Consider the following 24,824-nt stretch of genomic DNA (forward strand, 5'->3'; position numbering starts at 1 on the left):
GATAGAATCCTGACTAGAAATGAGCGGAAAATTCATAGACGCCGGAATGGCTTGTGCTACTACTGTGGTGATTCTACACATGTTATCTCAGCATGCTCTAAACGTATAGCTAAGGTTGTTAGTCCTGTCACCGTTGGTAATTTGCAACCTAAATTTATTCTGTCTGTAACTTTGATTTGCTCACTGTCATCTTATCCTGTCATGGCGTTTGTAGATTCAGGTGCTGCCCTGAGTCTCATGGATCTCTCATTTGCTAAGCGCTGTGGTTTTACTCTTGAACCATTAGAAAATCCTATTCCTCTTAGGGGTATTGATGCTACACCATTGGCAGCAAATAAACCGCAGTATTGGACACAGGTTACCATGTGCATGACTCCTGAACACCGCGAGGTGATACGTTTCCTGGTTTTACATAAAATGCATGATTTGGTTGTTTTAGGGCTGCCATGGTTACAGACCCATAATCCAGTCCTGGACTGGAAGGCTATGTCAGTCTCAAGTTGGGGCTGTCGTGGTATTCATGGGGATTCCCTGCCTGTGTCTATTGCTTCTTCTACGCCTTCGGAAGTTCCGGAGTATTTGTCTGATTATCAGGATGTCTTCAGTGAGTCTGAGTCCAGTGCACTGCCTCCTCATAGGGACTGTGACTGTGCTATAGATTTGATCCCAGGCAGTAAATTTCCTAAGGGAAGACTGTTTAATCTGTCGGTACCTGAACATACCGCTATGCGTTCATATATCAAGGAGTCTCTGGGGAAAGGACATATTCGTCCGTCTTCTTCCCCTCTTGGTGCGGGATTCTTTTTTGTGGCAAAAAAGGACGGATCTTTGAGACCTTGTATTGATTATCGGCTTTTAAATAAGATCACTGTCAAATTTCAGTATCCTTTACCGCTGTTGTCTGACTTGTTTGCCCGGATTAAGGGTGCCAAGTGGTTCACCAAGATAGACCTTCGTGGTGCGTACAACCTTGTGCGCATTAAGCAAGGTGATGAATGGAAAACCGCATTCAATACGCCCGAAGGTCATTTTGAGTACTTGGTGATGCCTTTTGGGCTCTCCAATGCGCCTTCAGTTTTTCAGTCCTTTATGCATGACATTTTCCGGAAGTATCTGGATAAATTTTTGATTGTTTATCTGGATGATATTTTGGTTTTTTCTGATAATTGGGATTCGCATGTGGAGCAGGTCAGGTTGGTCTTTAAAATTTTGCGTGAAAATTCTTTGTTTGTCAAGGGCTCAAAGTGTCTCTTTGGTGTACAGAAGGTTCCCTTTTTGGGGTTCATTTTTTCCCCTTCTGCTGTGGAGATGGACCCAGTCAAGGTCCGAGCTATTCTTGATTGGACTCAGCCCTCGTCAGTTAAGAGTCTTCAGAAGTTCTTGGGCTTCGCTAACTTCTACCGTCGTTTTATCGCTAATTTTTCTAGCATTGTGAAACCTTTGACGGATATGACCAAGAAGGGCTCCGATGTAGCTAACTGGGCTCCTGCTGCCGTGGAGGCTTTCCAGGAGTTGAAACGCCGGTTTACTTCGGCGCCTGTTTTGTGCCAGCCTGACGTCTCACTTCCCTTTCAGGTTGAGGTGGATGCTTCGGAGATTGGGGCAGGGGCCGTTTTGTCGCAGAGAGGCCCTGGTTGCTCTGTTATGAAACCTTGTGCCTTTTTCTCTAGGAAGTTTTCGCCTGCCGAGCGAAATTATGATGTGGGCAATCGGGAGTTGTTGGCCATGAAATGGGCATTTGAGGAGTGGCGTCATTGGCTTGAGGGTGCTAAGCATCGTGTGGTGGTCTTGACTGATCACAAAAATCTGATGTATCTCGAGTCTGCTAAACGCCTTAATCCGAGACAGGCCTGCTGGTCATTGTTTTTCTCCCGCTTTGATTTTGTTGTCTCGTATTTACCAGGTTCAAAGAATGTGAAGGCCGATGCTCTTTCTAGGAGCTTTGTGCCTGATGCTCCTGGAGTCGCTGATCCTGTTGGTATTCTTAAAGATGGAGTTATCTTGTCAGCTATTTCTCCGGATCTGCGACGTGTGTTGCAGAGATTTCAGGCTGATAGGCCTGAGTCTTGTCCACCTGATAGACTGTTTGTCCCGGATAAGTGGACCAGCAGAGTCATTTCCGAGGTTCATTCCTCGGTGTTGGCAGGTCACCCGGGAATTTTTGGCACCAGAGATCTGGTGGCCAGGTCCTTTTGGTGGCCTTCCTTGTCAAGGGATGTGCGGTCATTTGTGCAGTCCTGTGGGACTTGTGCTCGAGCTAAGCCTTGCTGTTATCGTGCCAGCGGTTTGCTCTTGCCCTTGCCTGTCCCGAAGAGACCTTGGACTCATATCTCCATGGATTTCATTTCTGATCTTCCGCTATCTCAGGGCATGTCCGTTATCTGGGTGATATGTGATCGCTTCTCCAAGATGGTCCATTTGGTTCCTTTGCCTAAGCTGCCTTCCTCTTCCGATCTGGTTCCTGTGTTTTTCCAGAACGTGGTTCGTTTGCACGGCATCCCTGAGAATATTGTGTCAGACAGAGGATCCCAGTTCGTTTCCAGGTTCTGGCGATCCTTTTGTAGTAGGATGGGCATTGATTTGTCGTTTTCGTCTGCTTTCCATCCTCAGACTAATGGACAGACGGAGCGAACCAATCAGACTTTGGAGGCTTATTTGAGGTGTTTTGTCTCTGCTGATCAGGACGATTGGGTGACATTCTTGCCGTTGGCTGAGTTTGCCCTTAATAATCGGGCTAGTTCCGCCACCTTGGTTTCGCCTTTTTTCTGCAACTCTGGTTTCCATCCTCGCTTTTCTTCGGGTCATGTGGAGCCTTCTGACTGTCCTGGGGTGGATTCTGTGGTGGATAGGTTGCAGCAGATCTGGAATCATGTGGTGGACAACTTGAAGTTGTCACAGGAGAAGGCTCAGCGCTTTGCCAACCGCCGCCGCGGTGTGGGTCCCCGACTACACGTTGGGGATTTGGTGTGGCTTTCTTCCCGCTTTGTTCCTATGAAGGTCTCCTCTCCCAAATTTAAACCTCGTTTTATTGGGCCTTACAAGATATTGGAAATCCTTAATCCTGTATCTTTTCGTCTGGATCTTCCTGTGTCGTTTGCTATTCACAATGTATTTCATAGGTCCTTGTTGCGGCGGTACATTGTGCCTGTAGTTCCTTCTGCTGAGCCTCCTGCTCCGGTGTTGGTTGAGGGCGAGTTGGAGTACGTGGTGGAGAAGATCTTGGATTCTCGCCTCTCCAGGCGGAGGCTTCAGTACCTGGTCAAGTGGAAGGGCTATGGTCAGGAGGATAATTCCTGGGTGGTCGCCTCTGATGTTCATGCGGCCGATTTAGTTCGTGCCTTTCAGGCCGCTCATCCTGATCGCCCTGGTGGTCGTGGTGAGGGTTCGGTGACCCCTCACTAAGGGGGGGGTACTGTTGTGAATTTGCTTTTTGCTCCCTCTAGTGGTTACTAGTTTTTTGACTCTGGTTTTTCTGTCATTCCTTTTATCCGCACCTGGGTCGTTAGTTAGGGGTGTTGCTATATAAGCTCCCTGGACCTTCAGTTCTATGCCTGGCAACGTAGTTATCAGAGCTAGTCTGCTGTGCTCTTGTCTACTGATCCTGGTTCCAGTTATATCAGCTAAGTCTGCCTTTTGCTTTTTGCTATTTGTTTTGGTTTTGTATTTTTGTCCAGCTTGTTCCATATCTACATCCTGACCTTTGCTGGAAGCTCTAGGGGGCTGGTGTTCTCCCCCCGGACCGTTAGATGGTTCGGGGGTTCTTGAATTTCCAGTGTGGATTTTGATAGGGTTTTTGTTGACCATATAAGTTACCTTTCTTTATTCTGCTATCAGTAAGCGGGCCTCTCTGTGCTAAACCTGGTTCATTTCTGTGTTTGTCATTTCCTCTTACCTCACCGTCATTATTTGTGGGGGGCTTCTATCCAGCTTTGGGGTCCCCTTCTCTGGAGGCAAGAAAGGTCTTTGTTTTCCTCTACTAGGGGTAGCTAGATTCTCCGGCTGGCGCGTGTCATCTAGAATCAACGTAGGAATGATCCCCGGCTACTTCTAGTGTTTGCGTTAGGAGTAGATATATGGTCAACCCAGTTACCACTGCCCTATGAGCTGGATTTTTGTATTCTGCAGACTTCCACGTTCCTCTGAGACCCTCGCCATTGGGGTCATAACAATGGCGCATCTGTAAGATGGCACTTAGCCCCTCTCTTCCCACTCCCGTGTAGCGGTGGGATATGGGGTAATAAGGGGTTAATGTAACCTTGCTATTGTAAGATGACATTAAGCTGGGTTAATAACGGAGAGGCGTCAATAAGACCCCTATCCGTTATTAATCCAATAGTAATAAAGGGTTAATAAAACACACACACATTAAGAAAAAAGTATTTTTATTTTCTTCATTTAACCATACTTACCATACTTCAGCGCTTGCAAAAAACGTAAAATAATAAACCGTATACTACCTGTCCGCCGTAGTCCAATTATTAACAAGTGTCCCATGATGATCTCCCCTATAGAACAGTGACATCGGGTGATGTCACTGCTCTATAGGACCCTCAGTGACACACTGACAGGAGACAATGGCTCCTGCAGTGTATCACTGAGTTTACCTGAGTTCAAAGTCTTACTTTATGGCAATTGCTGCGTGGGAAAATTTCTCACACAGCAATGGCATAAAGTGAGAATAGGGACTTTTTTTTTACAGCAGCGGAGGAATACAGTGCGGATACCTTCCTCCCGTCATTGTGTTCCTGGAGCCCCTGGAGAGTGGTCGCACCAGCTGATGCTGCTGTTCTCCGCGGGACATTTACAGATGACACTGGCTTCGGGGAACAAAGTTACAAGTAATGGTGAGTATGTAATCTATGTTTAATGTACTGTATGTCTATATGAATGTATTGTATGTAATGTATGAATGTGTAGTATGTATGTATGTAATGTATGTAGTATGTATGTATTATGTATGTAGTATGTATGTATGTGTGTGTATGTATGTAGTATGTTGTATGTATGTAATGTATGTAGTATGTATGTAGCATGTATGTAGCATGTAGCATGTATGTAGCATGCATTTAGCATGTATATAGCATGTATGTAGCATGTATGTGGCATGTATGTAGCATGTAGTATGTGTGTAGTATGTATGTAGCATGTATGTAGCATGAATGTAGCATGTAGTATGTATGTAGCATTTATGTAGTATGTATGTAGCATGTATGTAGTATTTTTTTTTTACATTCAACACATTAGCCGGATGATGGGACTACTACTGTCCCATCATTGGCTAATGTGTCAATCACTGTCACTGTAGGCAGACTTGTAGTCCCATCGAACGATGCCTGCACACCGCCCAAAGCCCCTGCAGCCCATACAGAGCCCCGGCACGCCCGCACAGACCACCGGCAGCCCATACAGAGCCCCGGCATGCCTGCACAGACCACCGGCAGCACATACAGAGCCCGGGAGTCCCACACAGACCACCGGCAGCCCATACAGAGCCCCGGGAGGCCCGCACAGACCACCAGCAGCACATACAGAGCCCGGGAGTCCCACACAGACCACCGGCAGCCCATACAGAGCCCCGGGAGGCCCACACAGACCCCACCCGCACACACAGACACGCACAGTGTCCGCCCATGCACCGCCCACACTCTTCCCCCCCCTCCTGAACAGGATGTAGAAGCACAGAAAGGGTTTATTTACATTCTGATATTTGTGTCCCATTGACTTGCATTGGTATCGGGTATCGGTGTCAGCGATAGCTGATATTTTTTGGATATCGGCCAAGCCAATCCGATACCGATACTTCTGGATATCGGAAGGTATCGCTCAACACTAATCATAACTAGTGTTGAGCATTCCGATACCGCAAGTGCAGCGCCCCAGAGTTCTGGTCGTTGCAGTACTGTGGATCCGCCACTATGGGGAGCCATGGTGCGTTCGATGGCACTGAAGGAGTTCATCTGACCAGGTATCATAGACACCAATATGTTTCACAGAAGGGCCTCCGGGGGGAGCTAAGGGTTCTATTCATTAGGCCACTCCCCACCATAGTGGGTAAACTGGGGGTCAGGCAGGAAGTTAGAGGAGAAAGCTGACTGGATTGAACGAAGCAACACCTTGTGGCAGAGGGTGTTGTGGAGGAAGAGACAGTAGGGTCTCTGTCAGGGGTGGGATCCTGACAGAGGCTTGGCATTGGAAAGAACGTAACGGGACCGTGCCTGCTCAGCATAGCGGCGGTGCCCAAGAAAGGACTAGAAGCGAGATAGATTGTGCTGAGTGAGAAACGAGATCAAGCAAAAAGGAGAATACCAGTAGGGGTCATGCTGTAGGACCGGAGCAACATCCTACTGAGGCGCATTACCGGTGGCCGGAACGCCGAGGGAGTGGAATAGCATACAGCTTCAAGCCATACTCCAAACAGCGGCAGGGCAGTCAGTTTAAGGCGGACTGTCTACCACATATCACCTATGAAGTCTTGGGGGGCAATTGCGGGAGAGGGGCGTCTCTAGGGTCCCGGAAGAACTCCAGGCCTACCTGACAAACGGGTGCCGTTCCAACCTGAATAACAGGGAGGGATGGAATACGAGAAGAACATCAGTGAATCGAGTTGTGAGGGAACTTAAGAAACAGACACGACAGTTGTGGGGTACTTTCCGTGAGCACAGCAGGGAAGGACTACAACACATAGCGCTAAGAAGGAGGGCACTGATTTCCACCTGTGAGGAGAACTCTGGAGGTGCCATCGGACCGACCGGACTTGCGCAGCCTGGTGAACCGTATTCTGGACTGCGGACTGAGAGATCTCCAGTAAAGAGGTAAAGAGACTGCAACCTGGTGTCCTCGTTATTTACCGCGACCTGCACCCCACAACTGCACCGCTACACCACCGTTACTGCACCATCATCATCACTTATTGCACCGGACGTCCCCCACTGACGGACAGGGCCACGGACCGGGTCCAGCCACCGTGACAACCCCAGGACTGAGACCCAGAGGCCCGGCTCCGGGTACCCCTAGGCCCTGCGGCGGTGTGGGGGCGCTCCAACTTGGCGTCACGAACAGGATCTACTTAAGCCTGAAGAATCAGGTCATGTGTGCCTAGAGACTGTGATTTATTGTGCTTGAACTGTACTTTATCGAGAGACTGTGTATTGCCATTGACCAAGAGAAGTTCCCGCCAAAAGCCGCCGCCATTGCTACGCCAGCGAGGAGGGAGGGCGTGCTATGGGAGGAGACTACCAGAATGGCGCGAGAAATGGATACCGCCCCCTGCGCTTCTGGCTGCAAGGAGATGACCTGCCCCAAAGCAGAGGACAACCCCCTGATTTGCAACGGCGGGAAGCGGGTGACGGAGAAGCTCGACCTCGGAGAAATGGCGGAGTCAGATGCATGCATTGCCACCGATCAGCAGATCATGATGAAGAACAGCGAGTGCCGGGATGGGGAAGGAGCAGTCCCGGCTTACCCTCGTTCATTAGAGGTGGACCCGTGTCCTCTACAGCCGGCGGATCCGAAGCCTGTGGAACAGATAGCGGAGCCGAGTCCCCCAATCCTGGCCTCGGAGTCAGCGGAGGAGGAACCACAGCGAGCGGAACAGCGTTCGAGGACCGCATTGGAGGAGCCCCGGTCCGGGCTGCGGCCGATTCCAGCACCCTTGTTAATGGACCAGGTCGGCATCGATGGAACCACGTCAGGCGCAGGTACGGAAAGCGCCCCTGCTTCCCCCCACGGGCCCGCTCCCACGATCCGCCCCCATCTCAGTGAGGGTCGACGCTTCTCAGCGGGGTTAATGGTATTACCTCCCGATGCCCTGGGAAGGATGGTGCCACCGCTGCCGACTAGAATGGGGGAACCCGTGGATGTGAGCCCAGATGGGGTAGTTCTTCGGTGGGACAACCCCTGGGTTGGGACAGATGGATCCCGGGAGAACGGATTCACTCTTGCGGTGCTTACGTGGGAGCAATATAGACAGTGCTTGATCCTACATTGGGAAGGACGGAAAGAGATCGAGTTGGTGGGTCCATTGAAAGTACAACAATCCCCTCCGGCATGGGATGACCGAGACGCGGTCAGGCGGGGAACTGTGTTGGCCTACCATGAAAAGAGGGGATGGGGCCTCATACATGAGCCGGGATTGGATACTGATGTTTTTGTTGCGCACTGTAACGTAAGGACTCCCTGCTGTGGCCGAGGCGGAGAACCGTTGAAAAAGGGGGATCAGGTGACCTACAACCGCCACCAGAACCCGCTCGGGTGGTATGCACGGAACGTTCGGCGGTGTATGTCTGGAGCCGTGACACTCACCACTCCGGACCTGGTCCCAGGAGCACCCGACCTTGTCACCATCGCAACGGTGCGCCTGGTAGCAGCCACCGAGTTGGCCAGCCGAGTTCACCTTCACGTTCGGGCCACGGGCACCGGCGCCACAGCAGCCGGGGGCCCGGACCCCCAACCACCTGAACAAGAGTAAACCTCGGAAACCTGAAAATGTAAATAGTTTTCTAGTTAACTGTTTGAGTACTGTTTGCTGCTAAACCCGTCCAGGGTTAACTTTTTATGGATCCCTTAGTTGACCCGGGATCCTTATTGTTTGTCTTTCTACAGTTTTGCACAAGTTTTACAAACTGAGAAATCATGAACAGTGCATGATCCAAACTTTCTTGTAAATAGTTTGCACCTTCTTAAAGGCGCTTTCTACTGGTTTCATTTAAAGACTCTTTGCGAAGATACCGTTCTGGAACCTTTGCTGAGCAAAGACTGGTAGGCTGAGAAGACGAGCTACCTCAGAAAGACTTGATTCTCTTTTAAAGGGGATGTCCAACAGCGTACTTATGAGAAGATACTGTTTGAGAACAGTAATGCAATGATAATGTTTGAACGAGAAAAGTTGTATGTGTTTTAACTAGTTAAATGTGAAGAAATACTGATGATGATGCTCTGGAAAGAAATGTAACTGTTTTGCATGAAGAAAAAGTTATGTGTGTTTAATTTGTTTAAAGTGTGAAATCTAGATAATGTTCTTTAAAAGGAAAGATGCAGAAAGCCCGTAGGGGTAGATTTAGAGTTCTGCTTAGTTGAAAGTAAAGAAAGTAGTAATGAAGGTGAGGATAGAAGGTAAACCCTGAGTCCCCATAGAAAGTTCGTTCATTACTAAGGACAGAGAGTGAACCCGTAGGGGTTAGAAAGTGAGTCCTAATAGGAGTCAAATAGAGCTGGCTCAATGTTCTCTAATTGAAAGGAATGTTATGTCTATACCATGTATAGTAGCGAAAGGCAGTAGGCCCTGGCTGAACGGGGCGGTCCTGTAATAGAAAGGAGAGGCAGTAGGTCTGGTGCCGTTAGGACAGGCGGTCCTGCAGGTTCAAAGTAGGAGAATGCAAAGTTAAAATACCTTATAATGTGATTATAGGAAGGTCTTTAGCGGATTAAGAGTGTATATCCTTAAAGGCAAAGTTAAATTATTGGTCAATAATGTTTGCACCTAGTAGAATACCCGGTTGGGTAATGAGAGTTAATTGTAGCCTGTTGCTATGATATTTAATTATGTTTGTAACGTTAAAGTGTCCTCACCTCCCATAAAGGGAAGTTTGTTCAAGTATGCTTATTGTTTTGCACTCAACAAAATTGTATGTCTTTTTGCTAACCTGTATTGTTGTTTTCTTCCCAGTCCCGGAGTACTGTGTTTAACCAGGGGGGAGTGCAGCGCCCCAGAGTTCTGGTCGTTGCAGTACTGTGGATCCGCCACTATGGGGAGCCATGGTGCGTTCGATGGCACTGAAGGAGTTCATCTGACCAGGTATCACAGACACCAATATGTTTCACAGCAGGGCCTCCGGGGGGAGCTAAGGGTTCTATTCATTAGGCCACTCCCCACCATAGTGGGTAAACTGGGGGTCAGGCAGGAAGTTAGAGGAGAAAGCTGACTGGATTGAATGAAGCAACACCTTGTGGCAGAGGGTGTTGTGGAGGAAGAGACAGTAGGGTCTCTGTCAGGGGTGGGATCCTGACAGAGGCTTGGCATTGGAAAGAACGTAACGGGACCGTGCCTGCTCAGCATAGCGGCGGTGCCCAAGAAAGGACTAGAAGCGAGATAGATTGTGCTGAGTGAGAAACGAGATCAAGCAAAAAGGAGAATACCAGTAGGGGTCATGCTGTAGGACCGGAGCAACATCCTACTGAGGCGCATTACCGGTGGCCGGAACGCCGAGGGAGTGGAATAGCATACAGCTTCAAGCCATACTCCAAACAGCGGCAGGGCAGTCAGTTTAAGGCGGGCTGTCTACCACATATCACCTATGAAGTCTTGGGGGGCAATTGCGGGAGAGGGGCGTCTCTAGGGTCCCGGAAGAACTCCAGGCCTACCTGACAAACGGGTGCCGTTCCAACCTGAATAACAGGGAGGGATGGAATACGAGAAGAACATCAGTGAATCGAGTTGTGAGGGAACTTAAGAAACAGACACGACAGTTGTGGGGTACTTTCCGTGAGCACAGCAGGGAAGGACTACAACACATAGCGCTAAGAAGGAGGGCACTGATTTCCACCTGTGAGGAGAACTCTGGAGGTGCCATCGGACCGACCGGACTTGCGCAGCCTGGTGAACCGTATTCTGGACTGCGGACTGAGAGATCTCCAGTAAAGAGGTAAAGAGACTGCAACCTGGTGTCCTCGTTATTTACCGCGACCTGCACCCCACAACTGCACCGCTACACCACCGTTACTGCACCATCATCATCACTTATTGCACCGGACGTCCCCCACTGACGGACAGGGCCACGGACCGGGTCCAGCCACCGTGACAACCCCAGGACTGAGACCCAGAGGCCCGGCTCCGGGTACCCCTAGGCCCTGCGGCGGTGTGGGGGCGCTCCACAAGTATCGGGTATCAGCCGATACTTGCGGTATCGGAATTCCGATACCGAGATCCGATAGTTTTGTGGTATCGGGAATCGGAATCGGAAGTTTCCAGTGTATGGTTCCCAGGGTCTGAAGGAGAGGAAACTCTCCTTCAGGCCCTGGTATCCATATGAATGTGTAAAATAAAGAATAAAAATAAAAAATATTGATATACTCACCTGTCCGGAGGCCCCTGGACATCACCGCTGGTAACCGGCAGCCTTCTTTGTTTAAAATGAGCGCGTTCAGCACCTTCCATGACGTCACGGCTTCTGATTGGTCGCGTGCCGCTCATGTGACCGCCACGCGACCAATCACAAGCCGCGACGTCATCCCTCAGGTCCTAAATTCCCTTCTAGGAATTTAGGACCTGAGAGATGACGTCACGGCTTCTGATTGGTCGCGTGGCGGTCACATGAGCGGCACGCGACCAATCAGAAGCCGTGACGTCATGGAAGGTGCTGAACGTGCTCATTTTAAGCAAAGAAGGCTGCCGGTTCACAGTGGTAAGGTCCAGACTGCGTCGGAGAGGTGAGTATATCAATATTTTTTATTTTAATTCTTTATTTTACACATTAACCCCTTAATGACCGCCGATACGCCTTTTAACGGCAGCCGCTAAGGGTACTTAAACCACAGCGCCGTTAATTAACGGCGCTGTGGAAAAAGTGAATAGCGCCCCCCAGAGTCGGATTTTCTCTGGGGTCTCGGTTACCGGGGGTAGCCGAGACCCCAGAGAACATGATTCGGGGGTTTTTTACCGACCCCCGAGTTGCGATCGCCGGTAATTAACCGTTTACCGGTGATCGCAAAAAAAACGCGATTTCCCATTTAATTTCTCTGTCCTCCGATGTGATCGCACATCGGAGGACAGAGAAATGGGGTCCCCGATGCCCCCCCGATACTCACCTGTCTCCCCCGGTGCTCCTCGTGGTTCCCCATGGGCGCCGCCATCTTAAAAATGGCGGGCGCACGCGCAGTGCGCCCGCCGGCCGGCACCTGGGAGATCTTTGGGGTCTCGGCTGCTGGGGGTAGCCGAGACCCCAAAGAACATGATCGGGGTCGGTTTTTACCGACCCCTGTTTTGCGATCGCCGGTAATTAACTGTTTACCGGCGACCGCAAAAAAAAAAAGAAAAGTGATCTGTAATTCTCTGTCCTCTGATGTGATCGCACATCAGAGGACAGAGAAATAGGGGGATTCGGGGACCCTATCATACTTACCGGTGTCCCTGGGTCCTCCTGTGTCTTCTCCCGCCGGCCGGCTTCTTGCTATAGAAAGAAAATGGCGGGCGCATGCGCAGTGCGTCCGCTCTCTGCTGCCATCTGCCGGCTGGCAGGAGAGAAGAGTTGGGGCTAAAATTAGCGTTAGGGCTAGGGTTAGGGTTAGGGCTAGGGCTAGGGTTAGGGTTAGGGCTAGGGTTAGGGTTAGGGTTAGGGCTAGGGTTAGGGTTAGGGTTGGGGCTAAATTTAGGGTTAGGGTTGGGGCTAAATTTAGGGTTAGGGTTAGGGTTGGGGCTAAAGTTAGGGCTATAGTTACAGTTGGGGCTAAAGTTAGGACTAGGGTTGCGGCTAAAGTTAGGGTTAGGGTTGGGATTAGGGTTTGGATTAGGGTTGGCATTAGGGTTACGTTTGGGATTACGGTTAGGTTTGGGATTAGGGTTAAGGGTAGGGTTGGGATTAGGGGTGTATTGGGATTAGGGTTAGGTTTGAGGTTAGGGTTGAGATTAGGATTAGGGGTGTGTTGGATTTAGGGTTCTGATTAGGGTTATGGTTGTTTTGAGGTTAGGGTTGCGATTATCCTTAGGGTTGTGATTAGGATTATGGATCGGGTTGGCATTAGGGTTAGGCCTCTTTCACATTTCAGTCTTTTGGCGTCAGTCTGAAACGGCCATTTTCATCAAATAGCGGATCCGACATTTTTTTTGGCGGTTCCGCTATATTCCCATAGACATGCATTAGCGACGGATTGTGGCGGATGGTCTTCCTTTCCATCCGCCATGTGACGGATCCGTCGAGATTTGGCGGACGTCATCTAGACATTGACGGCCATTGTAACGTTTTTTGTCTGCGCCGAAATGGCGGTTCGCGACGGATCCGTCGCGTTCGTCATTCCATAGAATGGCCGCCTATGGGCGACGTATCCGTTGTTACCGTCATTTCGGCGGATCCGTCGAACCAATCCGCTTTTTCAATTGCGCATGCTCCAAAAAGTAGATTGTTGTGAAATTGGATTTTGGGCTCCCCCGGTGGCCACTGGTGGAATTGAACTGGTGTGCATCATCCCCTCTGTTCACCTGTTTCCATCAGGATGTGGGAGTCGCTATTTAACCTTGCTCCTCTGTCACTTCCATGCCGGTCAACATTGTAATCAGAAGCCTTTCTGTGCATGTTCCTGCTGCTAGACAACTCCCAGCTAAGTTGGACTTTAGTCCTCGTTTGTTTTTGCATTTTGTTCCAGTTCACAGCTGTAGTTTCGTTTCTGTGTCTGGAAAGCTCTTGTGATCTGAAATTGCCACTCTGATGATATGAGTTAATACTAGAGTCTTAAAGTAATTTCAGGATGGCGTTTTGATAGGGTTTTCAGCTGACCATGAAAGTGCCCTTTCTGTCTTCCTGCTATCTAGTAAGCGGACCTCAATTTTGCTAAACCTATTTTCATACTACGTTTGTCATTTCATCTAAAATCACCGCCAATATATGTGGGGGCCTCTGTCTGCCTATCGGGGAAATTTCTCTAGAGGTGAGCCAGGACTATATTTTCCTCTGCCAGGATTAGTTAGTCCTCCGGCCGGCGCTGGGCGTCTAGGGATAAAAAACGTAGGCAACGCTACCCGGCTACTGTTAGTTGTGCGGCAGGTTTAGTTCATGGTCAGTGTAGTTTCCATCCTTCCAAGAGCTAGTACTTATGTTTGCTGGGCTATGTTCTCTTGCCATTGAGAACCATAACAGTAGATACTTTTCCCAGACAACCCCCAAGTAACGGATCCGTCAAAAAAACGGATCCGTTAATACCGTTTTCTCAACAATTGTGACGGATCCATCACTATGTCGGAGCTGACTGATGCCAAACAACTGAAGTGTGAAAGAAGCCTTAGGGGTGTGTTGGGGTTAGGGTTGGAGTTAGATTTGGGGGGTTTCCACTGTTTAGGTACATCAGGGGGTCTCTAAACGCCACAGCCAATTTTGTGCTCAAAAAGTCAAATGGTGCTCTCTCCCTTCCGAGCTCTGCCGTGCACCCAAACAGTGGTTTACCCCCACATATGGGGCATCAGCGTACTCGGAATAAATTGGACAACAACTTTTGGGGTCCAATTTCTCCTGTTACCCTTGTGAAAATAAAAACTTGGGGGCTAAAAAAAATTTTTTGTGGAAAAAAAAAATATTTGTTATTTTCACAACTCTGCATTAAAAAACGTCTGTGAAGCACTTGGGCATTCAAAGTTCTCACCACACATCTAGATAAGTTCCTTTGGGGCTCTAGTTTCCAAAATGGGGTCACTTGTGGGGGGTTTCTACTGTTTAGGTACATCAGGGTCTCTGCAAACGCAACATAATGCCCGCAGACCATTCTATCAAAGTCCGCATTCCAAAATGGGGTTCCTTCCCTTCTGAGCTCTGCCATGCGCTCAAACAGTGGTCCCCACCACACATGGGGTATCAGTGTACTCAGCACAAATTGGACAACAACTTTTGGGGTCCAATTTCTCTTGTTACCCTTGTCAAAATAAAAACTTGGGGGCTAAAAAATCTTTTTTGTGGAAAAATTTTTCTTTTTATTTTCACGACTCTGCATTATAAACTTCTGTGAAGCAGATGGGCATTCAAAGTTCTCACCACACATCTAGATAAGTTCCTTGGGGGGTCTAGTTTCCAAAATGTGGTCACTTGTGGGGGGTTTCTACTGTTTAGGTACATCAAGGGCTCTGCAAATGCAACATAACGCCCGCAGACCATTCTATCAAAGTCTGCATTCCATAACGGCGCTCCTTCCCTTCCGAGCTCTGCCATGCGCCCAAACAGTGGTTTACCCCAACATTTGGGGTATCAGCCTACTCAGCATAAATTGCACAATAAATTTTGGGGTCCAATTTCTCCTGTTATCCTTGAGAAAATAAAACATTGCAGGCTAAATAATCATTTTTGAGGAAAAAAAAAGGATTTTTTATTTTCACGGCTCTACTTTATAAATTTCTGTGAAGAACTTGGGGGTTTAAAGTGCTCACCGCACATCTAGATAAGTTACTTAAGTGGTCTAGTTTCCAAAATGGGGTCACTTGTGGGGAGTTTCTACTGTTTAGGCACATCAGGGGCTCTCCAAACGCGACATGGTGTCCGATCTCAATTCCAGCCAATTCTACATTGAAAAAGTAAAACGGCACTCCTTCTCTTCCAAGCTCTGCGGTGCGCCCAAACAGTGGTTTACCCCCACATATGGGGTATTGCCACACTCAGGAGAAATTGCACAACAACTATTGTGGTCTAATTTCTCCTGTTACCCTTGTCAAAATAAAAATTTGGGGGCAAAAAGATCATTTTTGAAAAAAAAAATGCGACTTTTTATTTTCATGGCTCTACGCTATAACCTTCCGTGAAGCACCTGGGGGTTTAAAGTGCTCACCACACATCTAGATAAGTTCCTTAAGGGGTCTAGTTTCCAAAATGGTGTCACTTGTGGGGGGATTCCACTGTTTAGGCACATCAGGGGCTCTCCAAACGCGACATGGCGTCCGATCTCAATTCCAGCCAATTCTACATCGAAAAAGTAAAACGGCACTCCTTCTCTTCCAAGCTCTGCAGTGCGCCCAAACAGTGGTTTACCCCCACATATTGGGTATCGATGTACTCAGGAGAAATTGCACAGCAACTTTTGTGGTCTAATTTCTCCTGTTACCCTTGTGAAAATAAATATTTTGGGGCAAAAAGATCATTTTTGTAGAAAAAATGTGATTTTTTATTTTCACGGCTCTACGTTATAAACTTCTGAGAAGCACCTGGGGGTTTAAAGTGCTCACCACACATCTAGTTAAGTTCCTTAAGGGGTCTAGTTTCCAAAATGGGGTCACTTGTGGGGGGCTTCTACTGTTTAGACACATCAGGGGCTCTCCAAATGCGACATGGCGTCCAATCTCAATTCCTGCCAATTCTACATTGAAAAAGTAAAACGGCACTCCTTCTCTTCCAAGCTCTGTGGTGCACCCAAACAGTGGTTTACCCCCACATATGGGGTATCGTTGTACTCAGGAGAAATTGCACAACAACTTTTGTGGTCTAATTTCTCCTGTTACCCTTGTGAAAATAAGAATTTGTGGGCGAAAAAATCATTTTTGTGTAAACAAATGCGATTTTTTATTTTCACGGCTCTACTTTATAAACTTCTGTGAAGCACTTGGGGGCTCAAAGTGCTCACCACACATCTAGTTAAGTTCCTTAAGGGGTCTAGTTTCCAAAATGGGGTCACTTGTGGGGGGTTTCCGCTGTTTAGGCACATCAGGGGCTCTCTAAACGTGACATGGCATCCGATCTCAATTCCAGCCAATTCTGCATTGAAAAAGTCAAACGGCGCTCCTTCTCTTCCAAGCTCTGCGGTGCGCCCAAACAGTGGTTTACCCCCACATATGGGGTATCGACGTATTCAGGAGAAATTGCACAACAACACTTATGGTTAAATTTCTGTTTTTACACTTGTGAAAATAAAAAAAAATGGTTCTGAAGCAAAATGTTTGCAATAAAAAGTTAAATGTTCATTTTTGCCTTCCACATTGTTTCAGTTCCTGTGAAGCACGTAAAGGGTTAATAAACTTCTTGAATGTGGTTTTGAGCACCTTGAGGGGTGCAGTTTTTAGAATGGTGTCACACTTGGTTATTTTCTATCATATAGACCCCTCAAAATGACTTCATATGTGATGTGGTCCCTAAAAAAGAAATGGTGTTGTAAAAATGAGAAATTGCTGGTCAACTTTTAACCCTTATAACTCCCTAACAAAAAAAAATTTTGGTTCCAAAATTGTGCTGATGTAAAGTAGACATGTGGGAAATGTTATTTATTAACTATTTTTTGTGACATATCTCTCTAATTTAAGGGCATAAAAATCCAAATTTTGAAAATTGCTAAATTTTTAATTTTTTTGCCATATTTCCATTTTTTTCATAAATAATCGCAAGTAATATCGAAAAAATGTTACCACTATCATGAAGTACAATATGTCACGAAAAAACAATCTCAGAATCAGCAGGATCCGTTGAAGCGTTCCAGAGTTATAACCTCATAAAGTGACAGTGGTCAGAATTTTAAAAATTGGCCTGGTCATTAAGTACCAAATTGGCTCTGTCACTAAGGGGTTAATATGGATCCCAGGGCCTGAAGGAGAGTTTCCTCTCCTTCAGACCCTGGGAACCATCAGGGATACCTTCCGATACTTGAGTCCCATTGACTAGTATTGGTATCGGGTATCGGTATCGGATCAGATCCGATACTTTGCCGGTATCGGCCGATACTTTCCGATACCGATACTTTCAAGTATCGGCCGGTATCGCTCAACACTAATCATAACTCTACCATATCAATTCAAAATTAGTGATGAGTGAGTGTGCTCGTTACTCGAGTTTTCCAAGCATGCTCGGGTGTTCTCTAAGTATTTAGGGTGTGCTCGTAGATTATGTTTGTGTCCCCGCAGCTGCATGATTTGCGGCTGCTGGGCAACCTGAACACATGCAGGGATTGCCTGTTAGGGAATCCACACATATATTCAGGCTGTCTAGCAGCTGCAAATCATGCAGCTGCGGGGACTCAAACATAATTTCCGAGCACACCCAAGATACTTGGAGAACACCAGAGCATACTCGGAAAACTCGAGTAACGAGCATACTCACTCATTACTATTCAAGATACATAACTCTCCAGTGCAATTTTCATCCCTTTCATCTTCTTTATTCACTTCTGTGCAATCTTGGTCTTTTTTTTTCACCTTATGAGCAGGAAGCAGTTTGTCCGATGCAACTGAATTTCCAAGGAAGTGTATTGCAGTCCGATTTTGTGAATTGCTCATCTTTTCTTTTCTTTCCCGGAAGCTACTGAATGTGTTTGTCCGCCATCGGAAACAACGTATGGGATACTATTACAGATGAAATTGAATGTACGTAAAACACTGCACACTATTTTAATTGATGTATATTGTAATTAAGACAACTCTTTAAAGAATCGAGGTAACATTTTAAGGATTTATAGTACAGAAAACACATTTGCTACATTTTCTAATTTGACGAAAGTAGTTAAATCACCTTAGCCTTGACTGATGCTTTCAGTCTTTTTGACGTGAGGCAGTTACCGCATGACTAAACTGCTTGCAATTTATAACTTATTGCTGTGGATGTGTGATTTTTTTTTAAAGAAAAGTTTAATACCTTTGCTTTATTTAACCTGTAGAAACTTTGCCACCAGAGAAAATATTCCATTGCTAAACCATGGCAATATGTTGTTGAAGAAAGTTCAGTTTTGTAGTGCGGAAACTGGCAGCAAGGCAAAAGGACCAGGCTGATACACGCATGTGAAACCACCCTAAAAAAATCCTTAAGATATTGTCTAAGGGGCTCTTTAAGGATTGCATTAGGAAAAATTGCTATAGGTCATACTTTGTAGGTTACCAATTACTGCTGAGAGGTTAGAAGAAATATACCAGAGATTTTAGCCTTACTCCTTGCTTCTTCTTCGTCTTCAGTATAGCTGCTAAAAGCGTTTTGACATAGAATGAACTAACAAGATTCAGTTGCTTTGAGCTATGATTGACAGTGTGTCACAGAAGTCTACAGAACACTCCAAGGAGAATTATCCACTCTGGTGTATAAGGTTGACTTCCGAGCAAAAGAAATCTTTAGACCGAGAGAATTACTCTCCTTGCCGGCCACCCAACCTCCATGTCAGTAAGAAGACCAATATTGTTTGATACAGTGTGAATTATTAATTCCTATCCATGATCCATCATTCTGTGCTTGTGCGAAGGTCAAAACTGAAATGTATTTTTATGTCAGCAAGTATAGAAAATATTAATGCCTGACACAGGCTTTCTGACATGGGTGGCAGGGGAATGTGACACAATCTGTAATATGGCACTTCTTAACAGTCTGAAAATCTGAATAATGAAAAGGTGTAAAAAAAGTTGCATTGGTTCCTTATTGTCATATACCTATAAAAAGAGATGTATCTAACAGAGGGCAATCAGCTTAATGGCATGGGACCTCCCTATTTTTGCACAAGTTTGCATTAAAAACAATGGATGTCAGGCATAGAGAAAAGGCAAGATGTATAAATCGCTAAGTGCCAGATTGCCAATTCAGAAAATAAATAATATTCTATTTTTTACTGCTTTCTCATTTGGTTTGTGTCCATACCTTAAAGAGGTTGTTCAGCCTTAGGATACATGTCTGCAGTCACTTTACATGACTGCAGACTTGTGAATTCTCACGGTGCGTGCTGTCAGGATTCTCTGGTGCCAGGAGCGACAGGCGCTTGACTACAAGTATGTGATTTGCATACATGCCGTCTTGTGCCAACTAGACCTGTGTGGCCTCACTCAATGCAGGTGTATTGAGCATGGCAGGACACATTTAGTGGCTGGAAATATGCAAACTACATACTTCAGGTCACATGACCTCATGCTCCCGGCGTCAGCCAGTAGAATCACTCACTGTGAGGATTCACAAGTCTAGAGTCACATAGAGTGACTGTAGACTTGTACTGTAAAGACAGACAACACCTTTAATATCATAACACTACTAAGTATATATATATATATATATATATATTTATATGTCTAGAAATATATTGATGTATATACACTGAGCTTGTTTCTTCTCCCATTTCTTCTCCCATTTTTCATGAGCAGAACTGAAAGATCTAAAACTTTTACTATGGACACAAAAGGCCTTTTCTCTCAAATATTGTCCACAAATTTGTCTAAATCTGTGTTAGTGAGCCCTTCACCTTTGCTGAGATTATCTATCTACCTGGCATACCAAGAGCTGATTGTTGATTGTGGCCTGTGGAATGTTGGCCCACTCCTCTTACCTGGCATACCAAGACCTGATTGTTGATTGTGGCCTGTGGAATGTTGGCCCACTCCTCTTCTATGGCTGTGTGAAGTTGTTGGATATCAGCAGGTACTTGAACGCGCTGCCATATATGCCAATCCAGAGCACGCCAAACATGCTCAATGGGTGACGTGTCTGGTGAGTTTGCTGGCCATGCAAGAACTGGGATGTTTTCAGCTTCCAGGAACATGATGCCATTTTGAATGCACAGGGATACCTTGATGAAATCCTGAGGTCCATTGTTGTGCCATTCATCCAAGATCATCACCTCATGTCACAGCATGATAATGCATGGTTCCATGTTCGAAGTATCTATATACAGCTCCTGGTAGCTGAAAACATCCCAGCTCTGGCATTGCCAACGTAGCCAACAACCTGATGAACTATTTGTGACGAGATACTGACTGGTTTACTGACCCCAATACTGTAAAACTGCACATTTTAGAGTGGCCTTTTATGGTGGCCAGCCTAAGACACGCCTGTGCAATAATCATGCTGTCTCATCAGCATCTTGATATGCCACACCTGTGAGGTGGATGGATAATCTCGGCAAAGGAGAAGATCTCACTAACACAGATTTAGACAAATTTGTGAATGACATTTGAGAGAGAGAGACCTTTTGTGTGCCTAGCAAAAGTCTTAGATCTTTGAGTTCAGCTAAAAAAAAAAAGTGTTGCATTTATATTTTTGTTCACTGCATGTAAAGTACCGTGCCCAAATTTTAGGCACGTGTGGATAAAATGCTGCTAAAAACGTTTTTAAAAATAGAAGTGTTAATAGATCATTTTTTAGCAATTAACAAAATGCAAAGTGATTGAGCAAAAAACAAATCTAAATGCATTGAAAACAGCATCAAAGCATCAATTCTTCTAGGTACTCTTGTACTTATGCACAGTTTTTGAAGGAACTCGGCAAGAGGTTGTTCCTATTGTCCTGGAGAACTAAACACAAATCTTCACTGAATGTAGGCTTGTACAAATCCTTTTGTCTCTGTATGTAATCCCACATAAACTGGATGATGTCGAGATCAGGACCCTGTGATGGCCATTTCATCACTTCCCGAACTCATTGCTTCATAATGTCCCCCAATTGCTCCTATTAATGTGCTTTCCAGGGGCAAAAGAGGCCAATTGTGACCTGCATTTGACGGTACTACTGGTGCCGGCGGTGGTATTCTTACTGCTGCTGGCAGCACCCTTTTTCCCAGTCCATTGTCACTTTTTTTTACCATAAATTCTGTATATGATATAATTATCTTTTGCTTGTGTTTTCAACCTCAGTTTTCAACCCTTACCAAAAAGGACATAATAAATAATCCATAGGTTAACATACATAATGCGAAATGTGGAAACAGGTCTCAGTATAGATGTGGGATCTATGGTTGTTAAATTAGAATAGTAAATCAGGTGAGCAAAAACGGACATGGGCTTTAAAATTTCTTCATTTTTTTCTAGTGCATTATGAATAATAAAAAAAATGTGTAATTGGAAATCAAATCCACCAGGACAGATGCCAACTACACAATATCATTGATCAATCTCACTAAGTCTAGCACTGCTGCTGGCTCCTCTCTGATCTCTCTCACTTCCCCTACAAAATGAATATCTTTATTTTTCACAGACTTCTACTCACTTCTTCTTCAGTGCTGGATTTGTTCAATGTCTTAGGGTTTTCTCTTTCTATTTCTATTGCAAAGCTGCGAACTCAGACATATTCTCACTATTCTAAAATTACGTTAAAATGGCTGTCCCATTCCCTGCCTCAGCTTTTATGCAGGCTATAATAATTCCTCCTGATTGGCTGTGCTCTTCCAAGTCATTTGAGAGCAGAAACGCATTTTTATGAAGCCTGGACAGTCAAACCGGAGGTCAATTCAGCTTTCTGTGACTGATACGATCTTCTGCAATGTGCAAAAAACTGGTGGGCACTTTTTTCTTTGTTAATTCACACAAAATGAATTGCATGTTGTTAGAATTTGTAGTGATCTAATAATTTCATAAAATTTAACACTTATTCAATTAGCATCAAATCAATTAGACCATCTCCTACTGAGTCATGTTGACACTGTAATAACCTATTTAGCTAAAAAATATGCTAATTGTCTGAATGACACTGAAAACAACAGGGAGGGGGGTGGTTGATTTTACACCTTCTGTGTCAGTTGTGGATGGAAGGAAGAGCCAATGACTCGTAAATGGAAAGCAGGTACATCTTAAGGGGTGTGTCATCTCAAGATGTGAAAGGGGATTGCTTCCCCCATTTCCCTGGGCATAGGAAGACATGTCTGCCCATTAATATAGGAGGAAAAGACTATCCTGAAAGTGAATGTACCAGCGGAAGTAGTGAAAGACTGTTTCATCTCAGGTGAAGTGCCTATGAGCTGTACCACCCAAGAGGCCAGTGTATACATGGGCATTAAAGAATTTGTCATCAAAATTGCGAAGTATGAGATGGTAAAATAAGTTGAAGCGAGTAGTTTGCCACCAAGGTTGTGAAGTACATGGGGAGTGAGGAGTTTTTTGACCTGCTTGTCCAGCCTGTTGGTTGTGTGACTGCTGAAGAAAGAAAGAGTGAAAGAGAGAGCCTCACTGCCTCCTGAAGGAGAAAATGTGGAAATGCCTTAATGCCAGCAGATGAATAAATCTGAGAGGTCTCAAAGGACAGTTGTAAACCTGAGTATGAGTCCTTTGGACGTAAAGAGGCCAGAAGAGGCTTGTGTGGGAGAATCGTCTGCAAAGAGATTGTACATATCTTAATGCTATAACTTTTAGTTCTCCTGATCATAGTAAAGTCCTTTGCTACTGCTGTCAAAAGTTACTGTTTGTGCTTTTGTGTTGCCCAGATTGGGGATTCCATTTTGTGAATTACGGTATACTGAAGTTATGGATCACTATTTACGTTCGGCGCAGTTCTTGAAGAGATGCTGGCAGCAACTTACCCTCCTTACCCGATTGAAAACACATGAACACTCAACCAAGCTTAAAAGGGTATTTTCTTGCAGCCTCTTCCTGTTACTTCCTGTTTTCTACAAGGACTGGCTCTCCTCCTTAAGTGACAGTTCTGGTGAGCAGCAGAGCTGTAGTATTGGTAGAACCTTAAATCTAAGCACAAGTTCTACTGTAACACATTCTGCTGTCAGTCACTTGTTCTTAAGGTACCGTCACATTAAGCGACGCTGCAGCGATAGCGACAACGATGCCGATCGCTGCAGCGTCGCTGTTTGATCGCTGGAGAGCTGTCACACAGACCGCTCTCCAGCGACCAACGATGCCGAGGTCCCCGGGTAACCAGGGTAAACATCGGGTTGCTAAGCGCAGGGCCGCGCTTAGTAACCCGATGTTTACCCTGGTTACCAGCGTAAAAGTAAAAAAAACAAACAGTACATGCTCACCTGCGCGTCCCCCAGCGTCTGCTTCCTGACACTGACTGAGCTCCGACCCTAACAGCACAGCGGTGACGTCACCGCTGTGCTTTCACTTTCACTTTAGGGCCGGATCTCAGTCAGAGCAGGAAGCAGACGCGCAGGTGAGCATGTACTGTTTGTTTTTTTTACTTTTACGCTGGTAACCAGGGTAAACATCGGGTTACTAAGCGCGGCCCTGCGCTTAGTAACCCGATGTTTACCCTGGTTACCAGTGTAAAACATCGCTGGTATCGTTGCTTTTGGTGTCAAACACAACGATACACGGCGATCGGACGACCAAATAAAGTTCTGGACTTTATTCAGCGACCAGCGACATCACAGCAGGATCCTGATCGCTGCTGCGTGTCAAACGAAACGATATCGCTAGCGAGGACGCTGCAACGTCACGGATCGCTAGCGATATCGTTTAGTGTGACGGTACCTTTAGTCTACACTGTTATCACTTCTTCTGTGTAAAAAGCTAACATGGCATTTGAATAAGCCTGAGGGTATGTGCACATGTCAGGATTTCTTGCAGAAATTTCCTGAAGAAAACCGGAAATTTTCTGCGAGAAATCCACCTTTTTTTTTTTGCGTTTTTTTCCCGTTTTTTTCACGTTTTTTTTAGCATTTTGCAAGCGTAATTAGCTTGCAGAATGCTAAAGTTTTTCAAGCGATCTGTAGCATCGCTTGGAAAACTGACTGACAGGTTGGTCACACTTGTCAAACATAGTGTTTGACAAGTTTGACCAACTTTTTACTAGTTATAGTAAAAGATAGAATGTTTAAAAATAATAAAAAAAATAAAAAAATGGTTATACTCGCCCTCTGCAGACTGCCGATATCCTCAGCGGCGTCCGTTCCTATAGATGGTGTGGTTCAGGACCTTCGATGACGTCGCGGTCACGTGAGCGGTCACATGACCGGTCTCGCGACCAATCACAAGACAGCGACGTCATCGCAGGTCCTGAACCACACCATCTTTAGGAACCGAAGCGGCAGCATGCAGTGGTGAGAGGCGGGAACACTCTGGGGGCCATCGAAGGTGAGTATATGACTATTTTTTATTTTAATTCTTTTTTTTGACCAATCATATGGTGCCCAGTCCGTGGAGGAGAGTCTCCTCTCCTCCACCCTGGGTACCAACCGCACATAATCTGCTTACTTCCCGCATGCTGGGCACAGCCCCGTGCGGGAAGTAAGCAGATCAATGCACTCCTAGGTGTGCGGAATCCCCGCAATTCCGCATTTTTAATGAACATGTTGCTTTTTTTTCCGCGATGCGATTTTTTCGCGGAAAAAAATGCAACATTTGCACAAAAAATGCGGAATACACTGTAAATAATAGGAGGCATATGTTAGCATTTTTTTCGCGTTTTTATCACGTTTTTATAGCGAAAAAACGTGAAAAAAACGCGAAAAATACTGAACGTATGCACATG

This window comes from Ranitomeya variabilis, chromosome 2 (genome assembly GCF_051348905.1).
Source record: "Ranitomeya variabilis isolate aRanVar5 chromosome 2, aRanVar5.hap1, whole genome shotgun sequence".
Classification (NCBI taxonomy): domain Eukaryota; kingdom Metazoa; phylum Chordata; class Amphibia; order Anura; family Dendrobatidae; genus Ranitomeya; species Ranitomeya variabilis.